General features: G+C 37.9%; 1 non-coding gene across 1 annotated transcript; it reads right to left on the reverse strand.

Annotated features, from left to right (window-relative positions):
• Positions 1–8,577: 8,577 nt before the first annotated feature.
• Positions 8,578–8,683, reverse strand: LOC121206919 (small nucleolar RNA R71). The gene has a single exon (XR_005902091.1). It is a non-coding gene; the product is annotated as a small nucleolar RNA R71 (small nucleolar RNA).
• Positions 8,684–17,094: the final 8,411 nt, after the last annotated feature.

Here is a 17,094-nt window from a genome sequence, read left to right on the forward strand (position 1 = left end):
GACACTGTTACTGAAAAAGGGGCTAAGGCCCTAACTAGAACTAATGGGCCTAGGCCCAGATTGCGTTTACTCTGATTGTTTGTTATTTTGGGATTTCACACTGGAGTTTTCGTAAACTCACCTATCTATTATCTGTGCAGGTAATCCTCAGGTTTAGACGGATCGAGGCGACGGAGGACTCGAAGGTGGCCACTCAACGTAATTAACTTATCTAATATACTATAATTTAGAGTTTTATTCAATATTGGGTTTTTGTTTTGTAATAAGGCCTTTTAAAGTTTATTTTAATTTGGGGATTTAATTACTTTAATTTTTACCTGTTAGTAATAGGACTAGTATTTTCAAGAAAGCACAAACCAATGATTTTCTGAAATCATCACGCTTACGCCATACGTTTTAAAAGTTTCCGTAACAAACACTGTTTTAAAACTTGAGAAACTACTATAATTAATATTTTGCTTAAATAACTTGAGTTTCACAAGGAACTAGATATCCTAACATTTTATTTAGAGTCTAAAGAAGTTTTTACGAAAAACAGATTTTTTAACGATTTGTGTTTTGGAAGAACACTCCAATGTCATATCACAGATTCAACAATAACGTCTAGGCCAGGTTTGGGTTGCTACATTTAGTGGTATCAGAGTCAGGTTGCAAAACTCGGATGTGGGTTTGGGTTTTCAAAATCATGGAAATATTTTACTGAAAGAGTGGTACACCGAGTCTCCTCGCTGATCCTGTAAGTCTTATGACTGTTTTTACTGAAATATTACTGAGATTACTTTAGGTAGTAAAAAACTATACGAAAAACTTTTTAATTAGAGTAAACTCCGAACGTTGAATTGCAAAAATGAACTCTGAAATAATATTGTTCATAAAACATCTGTAATAAACACTGGAATAATAACTGATTGGTATAAAACTTTTAATACAGATAAAAGCGCGAGTGGATAGTGAGCACTAGAGGTACTCGTGGTAGAGGTTGCGGCAAAGGCCGTGGAGGTGCTAGGGCTAGGTTTTTGTCTTCTGGACACCAGCCTAATAAGGAAGTTAGAGGGACACCAGCTTCACCTATGGTTGAGACAGGGTCTCAAAATCGAGCGGCTGGGGACGACGCATTGTCCCAAGCAATGTTGAGAACTCTGAAAAGGGTCGCTGGGACTAGTACTGGTAATGTGGGTCGTGGGTCGGTTGCAGAATGACTTAGGTCTAATGGGGATGAGATATTTAGGGGTATTGTTGGTGTTTCCCCTAATGTGGCTGAATATTGGATAGAGGCCACAGAAAGGATCATGGATGACCTTGACTGTACCCCTAATCAGAAACTAAAAGGTGCAGTATCTCTTTTGAGAGAGGAGGCTTACCAGTGGTGGCTTACCATCAAAGAGGGCACTCAAGCCGATTGTTTGACCTGGGTATTTTTCAAGACTACTTTCCAGGCTAAATATGTGGGTGCCAACTATGTGGATGCTCGTAGAAGGGAATTTCTGAACTTAACTCAGAGAGATAGGACAGTGGTTGAATATGAGGCTGAATTTTTGTGATTGAGCCACTATGCATGTGGGATGGTGGCAATAGAATACGAGCGGTGTGTTCAATTTGAGGATGGCCTCAGAGATGGTTTAAGGGTTCTAATAGCTCCTCAGAGGGAGCAAGATTCTGCAGCCCTAGTTGACAAGGCAAAAATTACCGAGGATGTGACGTGCACTGAGCGCCAGAACAGGGAGAAAGGCAGAGGTAAGAGGGATGCTGAGCATTCAAATTCTTTTCAGAGGTTTAAGAAAAAACCCAGAGCTGATGGTCCAATCAAAGTAAGGACCCTTGCTGCTGCTACTTTTGGACTGTAGTTTTGTGCTGATTGTGGAAAATGCCATCAGAGCGAATGTTGGAAAAAGATGGGTGCATGTATGAGATGCGGATCATTGGAGCACCGTGTCAAGGATTGTCCACGGAGGCCTGAGCAGGTGCAAGCTACTGGTTTTGGTAATGTTCAGCGAGGTGGTCTATAGCCACCGAGAGGCCGAGGTCAGGCCAGGGTGAAAATGGTGTGGGCTGTCGTCGTGGAGCACCGGGTAGAGGTGCTGGTTATATTGAGGTGAGGCAGCCGGCACTGGTTTATACTGCACGTCACTGAGAGGATAGGGATGCTCCAGATGTCATAACGGGTATGTTCTTTATCCATAAAGTACCTTATACTGCATTAATAGATATAGGATCTACCCATTCTTATATTGCTTGCACTGTTATTGAGAAATTGGGGACTCCACTTGAGAATACTCCGAGTGGAATTACTATTCTAAGTCCATTGGGACAGTCTATAAGGGTAAATAAGTTGTTTAGAGATGTTCCCTTGGAGATACGAGGAGTTGTTTTTCTGGCTAATCTCATGGAGCTGCCTTTCAGAGAATTTGACCTAATACTAGGCATGGATTGGTTAGTTAAACATCGGGTAAGCTTGGATTGTACCACTAAATGGGTTGTACTGAGAACTGAGGCAGATGTGGAGGTAGAGGTAATTGGGGAACGATAGAACTATTTGAGTAATGTAATTTCTGCACTAAAGGCCGAAAAGTTGGTTCGCAAGGGTTGCGAGGCATTCTTGGCTTACGTCAGTGTTTTAGATGTTGGGGACTTTTCGATAAAGGATATTAGAAATGTCAAGGATTTTCCGGACGTCTTTCCTGAAGAGCTACGGGGGTTACCTCCAAAGCGTGAAGTGGAGCTTGGGATTGAGCTCTTTCTTGGTACAGCTCCGGTGTCCATTGCCGCTTATAGAATGGCATCGAAGGAGCTTGTGGAGCTTAAAACCCAGATACAAGAGTTACTGGACAGTGGGTTTATCCGACCTAGTGTGTCTCCATAGGGAGCACCAGTTTTATTTGTGAAAAAGAAGGATAGATCCATGCGTATGTGCATCGATTACAGGCAATTAAATAAGCTGACCATTAAAAATAAATACCCTCTACCAAGGATTGATGATCTGTTCAATCAACTACGAGGGGCGTCGGTATTCTTTAAAATAAATCTCCAGTTGGGGTACCATCAACTGAGAGTTAAAGAGGCTGATATGCACAAGACGATGTTTAGGACTCGTTATGGTCATTACGTGTTCTTGGTAATGCCTTTTGGATTGAAAATTACACCAGCAACTTTTATGGATTTGATGAACAGAGTATTTCAACCCTATCTGGATCGATTTGTTGTAGTATTTATCGACGACATATTGGTGTACTCAAGGACTGATGTGGAACATGATGAACATTTCCGAGTAGTTCTACAAATTTTGAGGGAGAAACAACTATACGCCAAGCTCAGCAAGTGTGAATTCTGGTTAAGGAAGGTAACGTTTCTTGGTCAAGTGGTATCTGCTGAGGGGATTAGGGTTGATCCTCGAAAAATTGAGGCTATCCTAGTTTGGAAGCAGCCTAAGACTGTATCGAAAATTTGGAGTTTTCTAGGATTGGCTGGGTACTATCGCGGATTTGTAGAGGGATTTTCACTAATTGTCGTACCCTTAACTAAGTTGCTGTGAAAGAATGTGCCCTTTAACTAGACTGGTGAGCAGTAAGAGAGTTTTGAGAAGCTCAAGAAAGTTTTAACTGAGGCCCTTGTCTTGATTCAGCTAGAGTCTGGGAAAGAATTTACTGTTGACAGCAATGCATCACAAGTTGGTTTAGGTTGTGTGTTGATGCAAGAGGGTAAGGTGGTAGCGTATGCGTCAGGCCAGCTTAAGACTCACGAGGTGAATTACCCAACACACGACTTGGAGTTGGCCGCAGTGGTATTCGCATTAAAAATTTGGAGGCATTACTTGTACAGTGAGAAATGTATCATTTACACAGATCATAAGAGCTTGAAGTATCTCCTTACTCAGAAAGAGTTAAATCTTAGGCAGCGTAGATGGATTGAACTGCTTAAGGATTATGACTATTTGATTGAATACCACCCTGGTAAGGCCAATGTAGTGGCTGATGCACTAAGTCGTAGGGCTATGATTGATCTGAGAACAATGTTTGCTCGTCTTAGCTTATTTGATGATGGTAGCTTATTGGCCAAGCTCCAAGTTAAACTAGTGTGAATTAAGTAGATTAAGAGTAAACAGTTAGAGGATGAGTCTTTGGGTCTTCGGTTTTGTTAGGTAAAAAATGGTAATACTATGGATTTTGGGCTGAATGATGAAGGGGTACTCTGTTTCCGAGGAAGAATTTGCGTACCTAAGGATACTGATTTGAGATAGACTTTATTGCGAGAGGCGCATAGTAGCCCCTATGCTATGCACCCAGGTGGAAATAAGATGTACAAAGATCTACGTGAGGTATATTGGTGGCCAGGCCTTAAGCGTGAGATTACCGACTTTGTGGGGATATCTAACTTGCCAATAGGTTAAAGTAGAACATCAGTTGCCTTCTGGGTTGCTCCAATCGGTTAAAATTCTGATGTGGAAGTGGGAAAGAGTAATTATGGACTTTGTGAGTAGGCTACCCTTAACGCCTTCTAAGAAAGATTCTGTGTAGGTTATCGTGGATCGATTGACCAAAACTGCCAATTTCATACTGGTTCGCACAAATTATTCATTGTAGAAACTTGCTAAGCTGTATGTATCTGAGGTAGTGAGACTGCATGGGGTACCAGTTTCTATAATATCTGACAGAGATCCTCGCTTCACGTCTCGGTTCTGAAAGAAGTTACATGAAGCTTTGGGTACACAATTGGACTTCAGTATTGCATTCCATCCTTAGACAGATGGTCAGTCGGAGAGGGTGATTCAAATACTAGAGGACATGTTAAGGAGTTGTGTAATTGACTTCTGAGGTAGTTGGGAGGATTACTTGCCGTTAGCAGAGTTTGCTTGCAACAATAACTACCAGTCTAGCATACAGATGGCACCATACGAAGCACTATATGGTCGACACTCTGTCATGTTGGACTGAGTTGGGTGAGCTGCGTGCTCTGGGTCCTGAGCTAGTATCTAATACCGAGGATAAAGTTAGATTATTTCGAGATTGACTGAAGGCAGCGTCAGACAGACAAAAGTCTTATGCGGATCTGAAGTGTAAGGAAATTGAGTATTCTGTGGGAGATTTTATCTTTCTGAAGGTTTCGCCATGGAAGAAGGTACTAAGATTTGGGAGTAAGAGCAAGTTGAGCCCAAGGTTTATTAGACCTTATCGCATATTGAGACGAGTAGGACCAGTTGCCTACTAGTTAGAGCTACCTTCAGAATTAGAGCAGATTCATGATGTGTTCCACGTCTCTGTGCTGAGGCGTTATTGCTCTGATCCTACGCATGTGGTACCAGTTGAGGAGATTGAAGTTATACCAGATTTGACTTTTGAGGAGGAGCCAGTCCAGATTTTGGATCGTGAGGTGAAAGTCTTGAGAAAGAAATCAATCCTATTAGTAAAAGTTCTATGGTGGAACCATAGTTCTGAGGCGGCTACATGGGAACCCCTCACCTATTTTGACCAGGTAAATTTCGAGGCCAAAATTTTCTTTAAGAAGGGTAGAATTGTAATGCCCCAAATCTCAAAAACCCCTGTTAAATTATTTTTGACTGTTGTAGAAAAAAGTATGTCTGATTTAGTGGTTTAGTGCTCTGCGGATGTCTGAGAAGTCATGGGGTCAAGCCATGGCTAGAGCAATTTTTTTGTTCTTATTGAATAAACCATTGTTTTTTGACAGTAGGCTTCTTAAATTTATATGGGTAAAGCATGTCATGAAAGCCCTACTAGTCTAGTGGCATATGGCGTGTTGCTATGCCAAGGGACCAGGGTTTGAGTTCTGTTGCAAGCAGGGAGTGTTCTTTTTGCAAACTACTGTATGGGTGATTGGATGGCATTGGGACTCTAGTGGTTGGATGGTTGAGGGGAGTAAAGGATCAAGTAGCCAAATTTGAGGAGCAATTGAGGGAGTTTGAATTTATCAAGTGAGGAAAAAGAGGAGAGATTTGTAGAGAGATAGGGGGAGTGGATCAAGGAGTGGGGGATAGGTAGTAGTTGACCGAATGTGGGAGTCTCCATTATGCTAATTCTATCATAGGCTATTGGGGTGCCGAAATTGTGTTCTTTGGTTTTGCTCTCATTTTTTTCAGTTTTCTTTCTAGTTTTCTCAGTGCATTTTGAGGCTGAGGCTGAATTGACCTTTGGAGAATACTTTCTTTTCTTCTTTAAACCCTATCGAATACTTTTCTCTTCTTTGGGTTGAGCATCCTTCTCACCTGGCTAAAACTGAACATTGTTGACTTTTTTCTCATCTTTTTCTGTCGGCTCTATAGCTATTGATTGTTTCCCTTTTCTCTGGTAGACCAGTTTGTTTAAACACCTCTCTTTGGGTAGTATTGTTGCCGAATACTATTTCACCCTCTTTTCTCTCGCTTTTGCTTTTGTGGTCGGGTTTGAGGACTCACGAATAATCGGTAGGTGCTTTGGGTTTCTCTTTTTATTTCTCCTTTCCTCGATGATCTTCGTTTAATATTTTCTCTTCTTTTCGTTTGCTGCTAAGAGTTTGATCGTATCACTTTGTTCCTATCACTTGGCATTCTTTTGGCTTCCGAGGTGTGTTTAGGCCAATTGTCCTCTTCTTTGAAGTGATCCTGCATTTTTCGATAGGTCTCTGTTTGACTACTATTTTTTGACTTTCGGTTACTTTCCCTTTTTGTTGTGCTAATTCAATAGCGAACATCTCCTTTTACGGTCGGTTTTATCAGGGGTGTTTGGTGAACAAAGTTATTCAGCAGTGGAGTGGTTTAACCATTTGCGTTCATTCAAGGTAGGTATCTAAGGCTTTTGGGGAGTAGGTATTAAAGAGGGGGATGTTTTGCATAGTTGCCAAATCGGCTAATGGATGGTTTTCATTAAAAACAAGATTGTGTCGTGGACTCCTAACACCTTCCGCGCGGTTTTGCAAACAGGTGTGTGTACCACACTACCATTAGGTGTGAATTGGTAGAAAAGCCGAAAAGCCGAAAAGTGGGCTTCGCCACCACTCAGGCATGTGCCCATTTTTGTAGCAGGCCATGGAGTAAACCATGGCCGTGTGGTCAATGAGATGGCCATGAATGTTTTCATGGACCAAAACGATATTGGGCCATTTGGGCCGAACCGAGTCGTGTAGGCCCAATGGGCCCATGGAGCCTCTACGGAAAAATCGCACAAAGTGTGGTAGATTGTAGGCCAGGCTATTTAAACTACACGGTTTGGGCCATTTCTAGGCTAAGTGGGCCATATGAGAGTATGGGCCCACATGTGCCCGCATTATGGACTGAAGGCCCATTATCACTGTTTGACTATTAAGGTTGCATATGTTGCCTTAGACGACTGTGGACCTACTGTTGTGTTAGTAAGTATACTTAGACCCTATATCGATGAAATTACCATTATACCCCTGTAAGGTAAATTGATTGAAATACCCTTGTATTATGTATGACTATTTTTGAGCATGGCATTTCTGCATACATGTATGATATTATGTTGCATTACATAGGGTGGGATATATGATTTTGGAGGAAGTGTACTGAAAGGCTATGAGCCTATTACTGGCAGCTCTGCTACAAATATTGTTTAGTACTGAAATCGGTACAACTTGGAGTGTAGGGTTGGGTGGGTTGATTTTATCCCCACATGGTGTGTAGGGCTAGTACGGAGATGGTGTGTAGCGGTTGGATTGGGTAGGATTCTTTTTTTGCATACTGTACTGAGATGGGCTAAGGCCCAGACTGCCTTTGGTACTGGAATGGGCTCAGGCCTAGACTGATACTATTACTGAAAAAGGAGCTAAGGCCTAACTAGAACTAATGTGCCTAGGCCCAGATTGTGTTTACTCTGATTGTTTGTTATTTTGGGATTTCACATTGAGTTTTCGTAGACTCACCCATCTGTTATCTGTGCAGGTAATTCCCAGGCTTAGACGGAGGACTCGAAGGTGGCCACTCGACGAAATTAATTTATTTAATATACTATAATTTAGATTTTTATTCGATATTGGGTTTTCGTTTTGCAGTAAGGCCTTTTAAAGTTTATTTTAATTTGGGGATTTAAGTACTTTTAATTTTACCTGGTAATAGGACTCGTATTTTTAAGAAATCACAAACCAATGCTTTTCTAAAATCATTACACTTACGCCATACGTTTTAAAAGCTTCCGTAACAAACACTATTTTAAAACTTGAGAAACTTGTATAATTAATATTTTGCTTAAATAACTTGAGTTTTCACAAGGAACTAGCCATCCTAACCTTTTATTTAGAGTCTAAGGAAGTTTTTACGAAAAACAGGTTTTTTAACAACTTTTGTTTTGGAAGAACACTCCAATGTCACATCACAGATTCCGCCATAACGTCTAGGCTGGGTTTGGGGTGTCACATTTGATCTACATATTCACCTTTGATTATTTATGGAGATGAGTGATTCCTTCAAGATAACCGGTCTAACTGAAAACACACTGAGGTTGAAATTGTTTCCATACTCGTTGTGAGATCGAGTAGAAGTATGACTTAATTTGTTGCCGTCCAACTCAATTTCTACTTCGCAAGAATTGGCTAAATGCTTTTGGATAAAGTTTTTCCCACCTAGAAAAAATGCTAAGTTGCAGAAACAGGTCACCACTTTTTAACAATTAGATGACGAGTCCTTATACGAGTTATAGGAAATATTCAATGAGTTACTATGTAGATGCCCTCATCACGGGATTCCACTGTAACAGCCTGAATTAAGGCCTAGTCAGAACAGTGGTCTCAAGACTACAAATCTGAATTAGAAATAATTATTTTATAATTATTATAAGGTATATGATATGTTTATATGATAGTGTAAAATTTTCATGAAGAAATTTTATGTGAGAAGTGTTTAATTTGGCTTTAAGGACTAAATCGCATAAAGTATGAAAGTTACATTATAATAGCTAAAAGTATTAAATAGTTATAGAATTTTTAGTGGAAGCCCTTATGTGGAAATTATTCCATTAATAAGTTAGTGGAGGATATTTTTTTGGTATTATTGAAATTAGTTAGAAATTAAAAGGGTAAATTGGTAATTAAGTTAAAAAGGTATAATAAGACAAAAATGCAAAACTCATCATCTTTATGTTTCTTTCTTCCATTGAAATGAAGAAAAACGGACAGCCATGGATGAGCATGATATTTGGCCAAGCTTCTATGGCTCATCTAGGTATGGTTTTTGTCTCGTTTTTAATTATTTTTATGTTTTCGAAGTCGTGGTAACTCGATTTACCTATCCCATACCTTCGTTTCCAAAATTGTTAAAGTTTGTGAATTTTTCTATTGTTGATAAAATGTGTATTTTGATAATTGATGATAGAAAATGCATCCCTGTTGTTAGAGAAACAACATTTGTGAAGTGATTTTTAATAAAAATGTCGAGTAAGGACTAAGTTGGGAAATGTGTTAAATGGTGTGGTAAAAGTGTGAATATGTGAAATATGTGGGCTGCTATAAGTAAGATAAATATTCAGCTAGACTTGGCTTGGGATAAAATTGAATGAATTTTGTCTTTCGAGCCTAGGGACTAATTCGCAAATAAGTGAAAGTTTAGGGCAAAATTGTAAATTTTCTAAAGTATGATTTTTGGGTCAATTTGAATATTGTGAGTAATAAATAAGCTATATTTGAAATATTAGATAAAAGATCGAGATTTGGGCTAAAATCGAGAAAGTATGTGGTTAAGGACAAAAAGGGAATAATTAGCCATTTTTGCATTCGAGGTAAGTTCATGCGATAATAATAATGCAATGTCTTATTTGAATTGAAATGCCTAATTATTGTTATATAATTTGTATGATTTGTTACGGAACTCGACGAGGAATCGACAAACGAGTTGTATGATAAAATTGGTAAGACAATAATGTTATTGTGATTTGTGATTGAAATCTAAATTAATATGATAATTCGGATATGTTGAATTATATGATTGTGGTACTATGTACGTGATGGTGTTATGCTTCACGAAATTATATTGTATGCTATGCATATGCAATGACCTAAAACATATGTCTATGATGTTTGATGAAATTGTAATGAATGGTAACTTGGTGTTAAAGAGTGATATTACACGGAATATGCATGACGAGATTTGATGTGCTAAAACTCCCGGTTGAACCATAGGAATAGATCAGATATCCATGCCATGATACTAGGGTCATGTGTGAGCTAGTGTAAGACCATGTCTGGGATATGGCATCGGCCTAAATATGTGAGCCAGTGTAGGACCATGTTTGGAACATGGCATCGGCATTGTTATGTAAGCCAGTGTAAGACCATGTCTGGGACATGGCATCGGCCTCAATATGTGAGCTAGTGTAAAACCATGTTTGGAACATGGCATCGACATTGTTATGTGAGCTAGTGTAAGACCATGTCTGGGACATGGCATCAGCCTCAATATGTGAGCCAGTGTAAGACCATGTTTGGAACATGGCATCGGCATTGTTCTGTGAGCCAGTGTAAGACTATGTCTGGGACAAGGCATTGGCACTGATGTATGAGAGCCAGTGTAAGACCATTTCCAAGACATGGCATTGACATTTTACCCTTTTATATGAGGCTTATCTGGTATTCTTTAGCATTCCAACTGGTTCAATGGGTGATTTAAAGATTGTGTCATGATTGAGAAAAGTTATGATTATGTTGCAAGTGGTACATGTATGTGTGCAAAACTCATGGGAAATTGTGGAAATTGAGTTAGAGGTTGAATAAAATATGAAATTAAAGCTTATCAAGTGTAGTTTCCCTAGAAGAAACAGTGTAAGCAAAAGAATTTCATGTTATGAGATATTTGGATTTCTGTGAGACAAGGTTAAAGTGATTTTAGGTTCCCTTGTCTTAACTTTGGAAAATAATTAAAAATTTCATGAAAATAATTATGGGCTAGAATTCGTATGCATAAATCCTTAATGAGCCTATTTTCAAGAGAAATAGACAGGAACATTATTCGAATCCCGTACGGTGAGATAATTAATTTTAGTAAAGAAAGGTCGAAGCTATCAAACAGCAGAACAGGGGTAAATTTGAAGAATAAACTGCACTTATTGGCTGATCCATAAATTTTGAAAATTTTATGGTAGAAAGATATATGAGTCTAATTTTGAACTATTTTAACGGATCTTAGTTTAGAATTCTGTAACTCAAGTTATCAATAATTTAGTGATTATGACTCGCATAGATAGCTTGGCTAGAATATGAATAAATAGTGGAATTTTGTGGAATTATGATTGTGTTACGTTGAGAACATGTTGTGAGAATATGGAAAAAATATGTCAATAAATCTCTTATTATTTTAATATGGACTTACTAAGCTATATAGCTTACCCCTTCCTTTTTCCTCATTTTATAGGGTCACAAGTTATCTCGGGTTGGAGATCGCCGGAGATTCTATCACACTATCCAGCTATTGAAGGGTATAAATGATTTCAAGTACTTTAAGTCTATGGCATGTATAGGGACTTATTCAATTGGGTATGTCTCATTTGATTGGGCCAAATGTATTGGCTTATAATGGGAATATGATTCATTTTGTATTTGGCCATGTGATGTGGCTCATATTGGCTATTGGGTTGTAAACCTATCCATATATGCATGCATGTGCTAAAGGTTTCATGTAACACCCTTACCTGTACCCGAGATTGGGACTAGGTACGAGGCATTACCGGACATGTACTCGAACATTTTCAGGAAATGCGGGTTATAAAATTTCATTCCAATATAAAACCAATCAAAATGCATCTTAATGTCCTTATTATGGGTCTACGAGACCCAAAACATATGTTGAGAAAGGTCTAGGACTAAACCGAGAACTTAGGAAAACTTAAAGAAAATTTCTAGGTTAATGCCTCACACGCCCGTGTGGAGACATAGCACACGCCCGTGTGCCATAGGGACACGCCCGTGTCCATCACCTGTGTTGAATTTATGAAAATTATTTCCTTTGTATTAAGGATTTCTATGGCTTATAACACCTTTAAGATTGACTCATTATTATAACTCATTGCCAATTGTGACCTAGGCATCCCATGTGATTTTGTCACGTTACATGTGTCTAAATATGAAATACCATATCTGATCCTCACTAGAACAATTGAACATAAGCATGCATAAATTTGTAGGTCATAACCTGCTTCAAAATGAGCCAATTCCCATGGCCCTATACAAATGAATATGCATACCTTTACATGCCTTCATTTTGGCAATTCAAATGGCACATATAACAAAATAAACAAAAGCCCTGTACATGCCATTGAACAAAATAAAAGTGTCTATATACCAAAGCTGGACTAGTTGATAGTGTGTGGACCTCCGACCGTCTTCCCATCTTTACAAGTCCTCGAACTCTGTAAAATAGGGAAAAGAGAGGGGTAAGCATTTACATGCTTCGTAAGCCCGAATAACTGGAAGGTAAACTTACCGAGTAATTAGCATACAACCATATCAGGCAATAAAGCCAACTAGCATGGAATGATTTCCCTATCACATGTACTCAATTCACAAGTTAGTCACATAACAATGCACCATATAATTAATCTTAGATGAGCTCATCATTCAACAATTCCATTTATATATTTCATAATGATCCCGTTGAGTTTCTTGGAAGCCTTGATGGATTATCCATTTATCGTCAAGTCATAAGAGCGACCATTTCATGTATGCACTCTCGCGAACCTCACATCTTATGACAGGATTACCAGTCCAGGCTAAATCCCCCGTAATATAAACTCATAAGGTGATGTCAGGATTACCAGTCCAAGCTAAATCCCTTATAGTGACAAACACCCTTAATGAGCTCAGATCTGAATTACCAGTCCAGGCTAAATTCAGACCCTAATCGGATTACCTGTCCAGGCTAAATCCATAATGCACACATATTCTTCAGGAGGCTCGATCACACAAGGAACACCCGTCTGGGCTAGATCCTTTCTCTATTTGAGATCAACGGATTACCTGTCCGGCTAAATCCTTTTCTTGCAACACATGCAGGATCTCAAGTCATGTAAGCCATGGTTTATCCATCGAATTTCCCTTTTTAACTTCAACCGAGACAAATATCAACGTGTCATTATTAAGGATATATTTCATGGATTTTCATGCCATCATTAAATGCAATTATCATACATTCATAAAACATACAAATGGGCATATTATGAGTTTACTTTAAGTTATTCGAACTTACTTGGTACTCGTTCTAGTATCGTGTTTCGGTTATTCCAAAACCTTCCGTTTTCCTCGATCGATCTCTGAAATTTGTTCCTCGGGGTCTATAACAATAAAGTAGAATCATTAACATCTCACATTAGACTTTTTGAAAATGACTATTTTGCCCCTAACTTTTCACATTTTTACGATTTAGTCCCTAGGCTTGTAAAATGAAATGCATGCAATTTCTACCTTACCCAAGCCTAGATGAATATTTTTACCCCGTATGGCAGCCCACATTTTCCATTATTTCACATTTCTACCACATGTTTTGCACCTTTTGCAAAAAGGTCCTTTTAGGGGTTTTTCATGAAAATCACCTAGAAAAAGATGTTTAACACATATCCAACTTTCATATTCCTCTATAAAACATCAAGGTATAAACATGTCACACATGGGTCATTTTGTAAACATGAACCCTAACTCAAAAAATAGGTAGAAATGGAGAGAGTAAGCTACCGAGATTTCAAAAATACGAAGAACATTAAAAACAAGGCTTGGGAGCACTTACTATTGAGCTTGAAAATGTTGAAAACCCTAGCTATGGAGGCTTGAGAAATTTGGCTGGACAAGGGAGAAGAATGGTTGATTTTTGCCTTCCTTTCCGCATTTTATTTTATTAATTAGCCAAATGACCAAAATGCCCTTCAGCCCTTTCTTTTAAATTTCATCCATACATGCCCATTTTTCTCCAAAAACTTAGAAATTGGGAAAATTTCTCTTTAATATCTTCTAATTAAAGCAATTGCATGCAAATTTCTTCTAGAATCCAAGTTTTACAATTTATTCAATTTGGTTCTTATTTTCTAATTGGACACCTTACTCAGAATTTCTTCATGAAACTTTAGCATGTGCATATTCTTATATTCTAAACCTCATAATAATGATATAATAAATATTTAAATGTCAGATTTATGGTCCCGAAACCACTGTTCTGACTAGGCCTTATTTCAGGATGTTATATGGTGTGGTCATATGTGTTTGGTATGGATGAATTGTGAATGTGCCCTAGATTACTTGATGATTTTAAAGTGACTAAATTGGCTTATGGATAGACTTTAGCATAAGTATGAAGTGTAAGAATGTGTTAACGATAATCATGGCATGAAGTTGATAAGTTTAAACTAGGCAAAGTACAGTGCCTTTTGCATGAATAAATTGATATGAAATTTCCACGATAAGTGCCATTGAAGTTATGTTTAAGTAAGTGCTAACGAGGGTGCCAAATGGCTTGGTAAATAGCCATTTTCTGGGCCATACAGGCAGAGACACATCCGTGTGTCTCATTCGTGTGAAGGACATGGTCTAGCACACAGGCGTGCGACTTGGCCGTGTGACTCTATTTCGTTGCTAATGTCATAAATAAAGAGTTACACGGGTGAGGATATTGGCGTGTCCTAAGCCACACGGCCTAATTCACATGGATGTGTGACTCTCCAAACATGGAAAATTTCCTACATGTTGCAAAAGGTTCGTAAGTTCTCGATTTAGTCCCGAACCACCCCCGATACATGTTTTGGGCCTTGTGAGCCTATATAAGTGACATTATGATCATGAATGAATGTTTTTATTTTGAACCAAATTTTATGACCTGATTTTACATGTATGTGTACGTTTTAGTCCGGTAATGCCTCGTCCCTACCCTGGCCTCAGAATTGGGGAAGGGTGTTATATTTAGTAGTATCAGAGCTATGGTTTAGTCAGTTCTCACGCTAACCTAGCACGTGTGAAGGTTTAGCTATACATGCCGCTAATTTGTGATAGTGTGATGTCTTCTGACACGAATGAGAACCATCTTGTTTAGACAAAGGTACTCTCCAATTGAGCTACACCTGACCATGTTGATAGTGGTACTAAGGTAATTAAGTAAAGAGCAATTATGATGATTTAAAACTCAGAAAGGTATGAATAAGAATTCATGATATATATATATGTATGTACATATATGAGACATGAGAAACATGAAATAGAATGTGTAAGTGGCATAATGAGCTTATCTACGATTGATCGATAATTCCACGACGTATAAGACTGATTTGCTTGAGTGAATGCATGTGTTCCAGTAACTTACCAAAAATATTGTAGGAATGAATGTCCATGTATACTTTTTTGAATAATTATGATTGGAAAACTCGTATAGTTTAAGTAAATGTGTTAAATCGATGAGATTTATTTATATGATTGTAATGATATGTATATGATGATGTGCGAGATGAAAGTTTCGATTGTGATACATTTATTCAAATTTGTTGACCCTCACATGATGATATTGTTTGATATGTTTGATTTAGTGAATGTGACGGGAAAAGACCTTCGAAATTATTAGAATGTATGCATAAGTGAACTTGATTGAATAAGATAATTGAAAAATCTGTGAAGATAGCTTGCCTGAAATGAATGATATAATTGTGACGACGTTACTTTGATGATGAAAGTTGTGTCATATGTATATATGTATGAGAGACGAGTTAGGGACCTTACAACCTCACCTTTCCCCTTACCAGAGTGGTGTTCTATAACGGAATTTTGTGAGAAATGTATTGAATAAACTTACAAGTGTGAAACTAAAGAGTTTAGTGATAGAATAGCTATGAATATGATTAGATATTGAGAACATGTTGATAATTAAAGCCAGAATTAGTAAAGTATCAGATCAACCCGAAAAATTTTGTAATTCACACAATATCACAGTTGATGAAGAAGTTAACTTCGGTAAATCGATCTATTCTGATTTGATGTCGAGAAATGTATTAATGGAAATTTCTTCAAAAATGATCTCCTTTAGTGAAAAGAATAATATGAAATTTGTGATGGCTGAACAAATTATCACAGTCTCTTCTGAGGTGTTCTATGTGTTTATTTGTTCTTAGAAATATTCCTATGGCTATTGATCCTCTGATGAAATTCTTGTTATGTGGGGACGTTTTATAATCGTGATATTAGACGAAAGCTTTGTCAGCATGACTAGTTTATAATCTATGTTGCTCTATTTCCCTCTAGCATTCTAATACATTTCGTTTGTTGCGAATGGATGAGAAAATGTGTATGAAGCAATGATTTTGTTTCTTCTAAATATTGCTTTATCTGATTTATATTTGGGAAGGTACATTGTTATTGTCACATTTAATCCCGGTGGGTCTGAATGATGTTTTTCTAGACTTCTTTTCTCTGGGGGATTATCGAAATCTTTCATACCTTCTTGTGAGATATGTTCTCAATATTTCGATACGGTATCGCATCTTGGATTTCTTTATTTTGGAATTTTCCAACTTCGATTTCTTCCTGTTAGTTTTCATGTCATCTTTATTCCATAAATTGTCAATCTTGGCTCGTGTCTAAAGTGTGTTATTTGGCTTATGATACTATGTTTACTATGATTATGCTTTTGGTTTGATTATTGGTAATGTAGTGACCTTACTATTCGGGTTTTTCAAATTTCTATGTAAGGATTTGACAATGGCAAAGACTTCTTGATTTCAGTAATGTGTTGCTGAATGAATTGTGAAGTGTTTTAAGACCATAAGGTAACGTGATAGCTTAAAGTATCGAATGTTATAGAAAGATCTGAGTTTGATATAGTGAAGATGACTTGGGTATTAAAAGATGATGAGATAGTATCGAATTATCTTTGAGGAAGAAAATTGTGATTACAAGTGTGTGGATAGAAAAATCCCAAACTTATACAGAGATGCTGTAAGAAAACTCACAGGAATAGTGTATTAGTGATCGGGTTTGGAACTCGATATTTTTGATCTTTGTGTATGAGTAATTGAAATGTTAATGGAGTTAAAGCCGAACAACAGGTTTTACCAGAACTACCTCCATCAGTATTGATATTAGAATGGAAATAAAAAAGGGTTCATTCTCAAGGCCATACTAGGAATTTTCCTTGTCTTGTAA

The sequence above is a fragment of the Gossypium hirsutum genome, chromosome A09 (assembly GCF_007990345.1).
Source record: "Gossypium hirsutum isolate 1008001.06 chromosome A09, Gossypium_hirsutum_v2.1, whole genome shotgun sequence".
Lineage (NCBI taxonomy): Eukaryota > Viridiplantae > Streptophyta > Magnoliopsida > Malvales > Malvaceae > Gossypium > Gossypium hirsutum.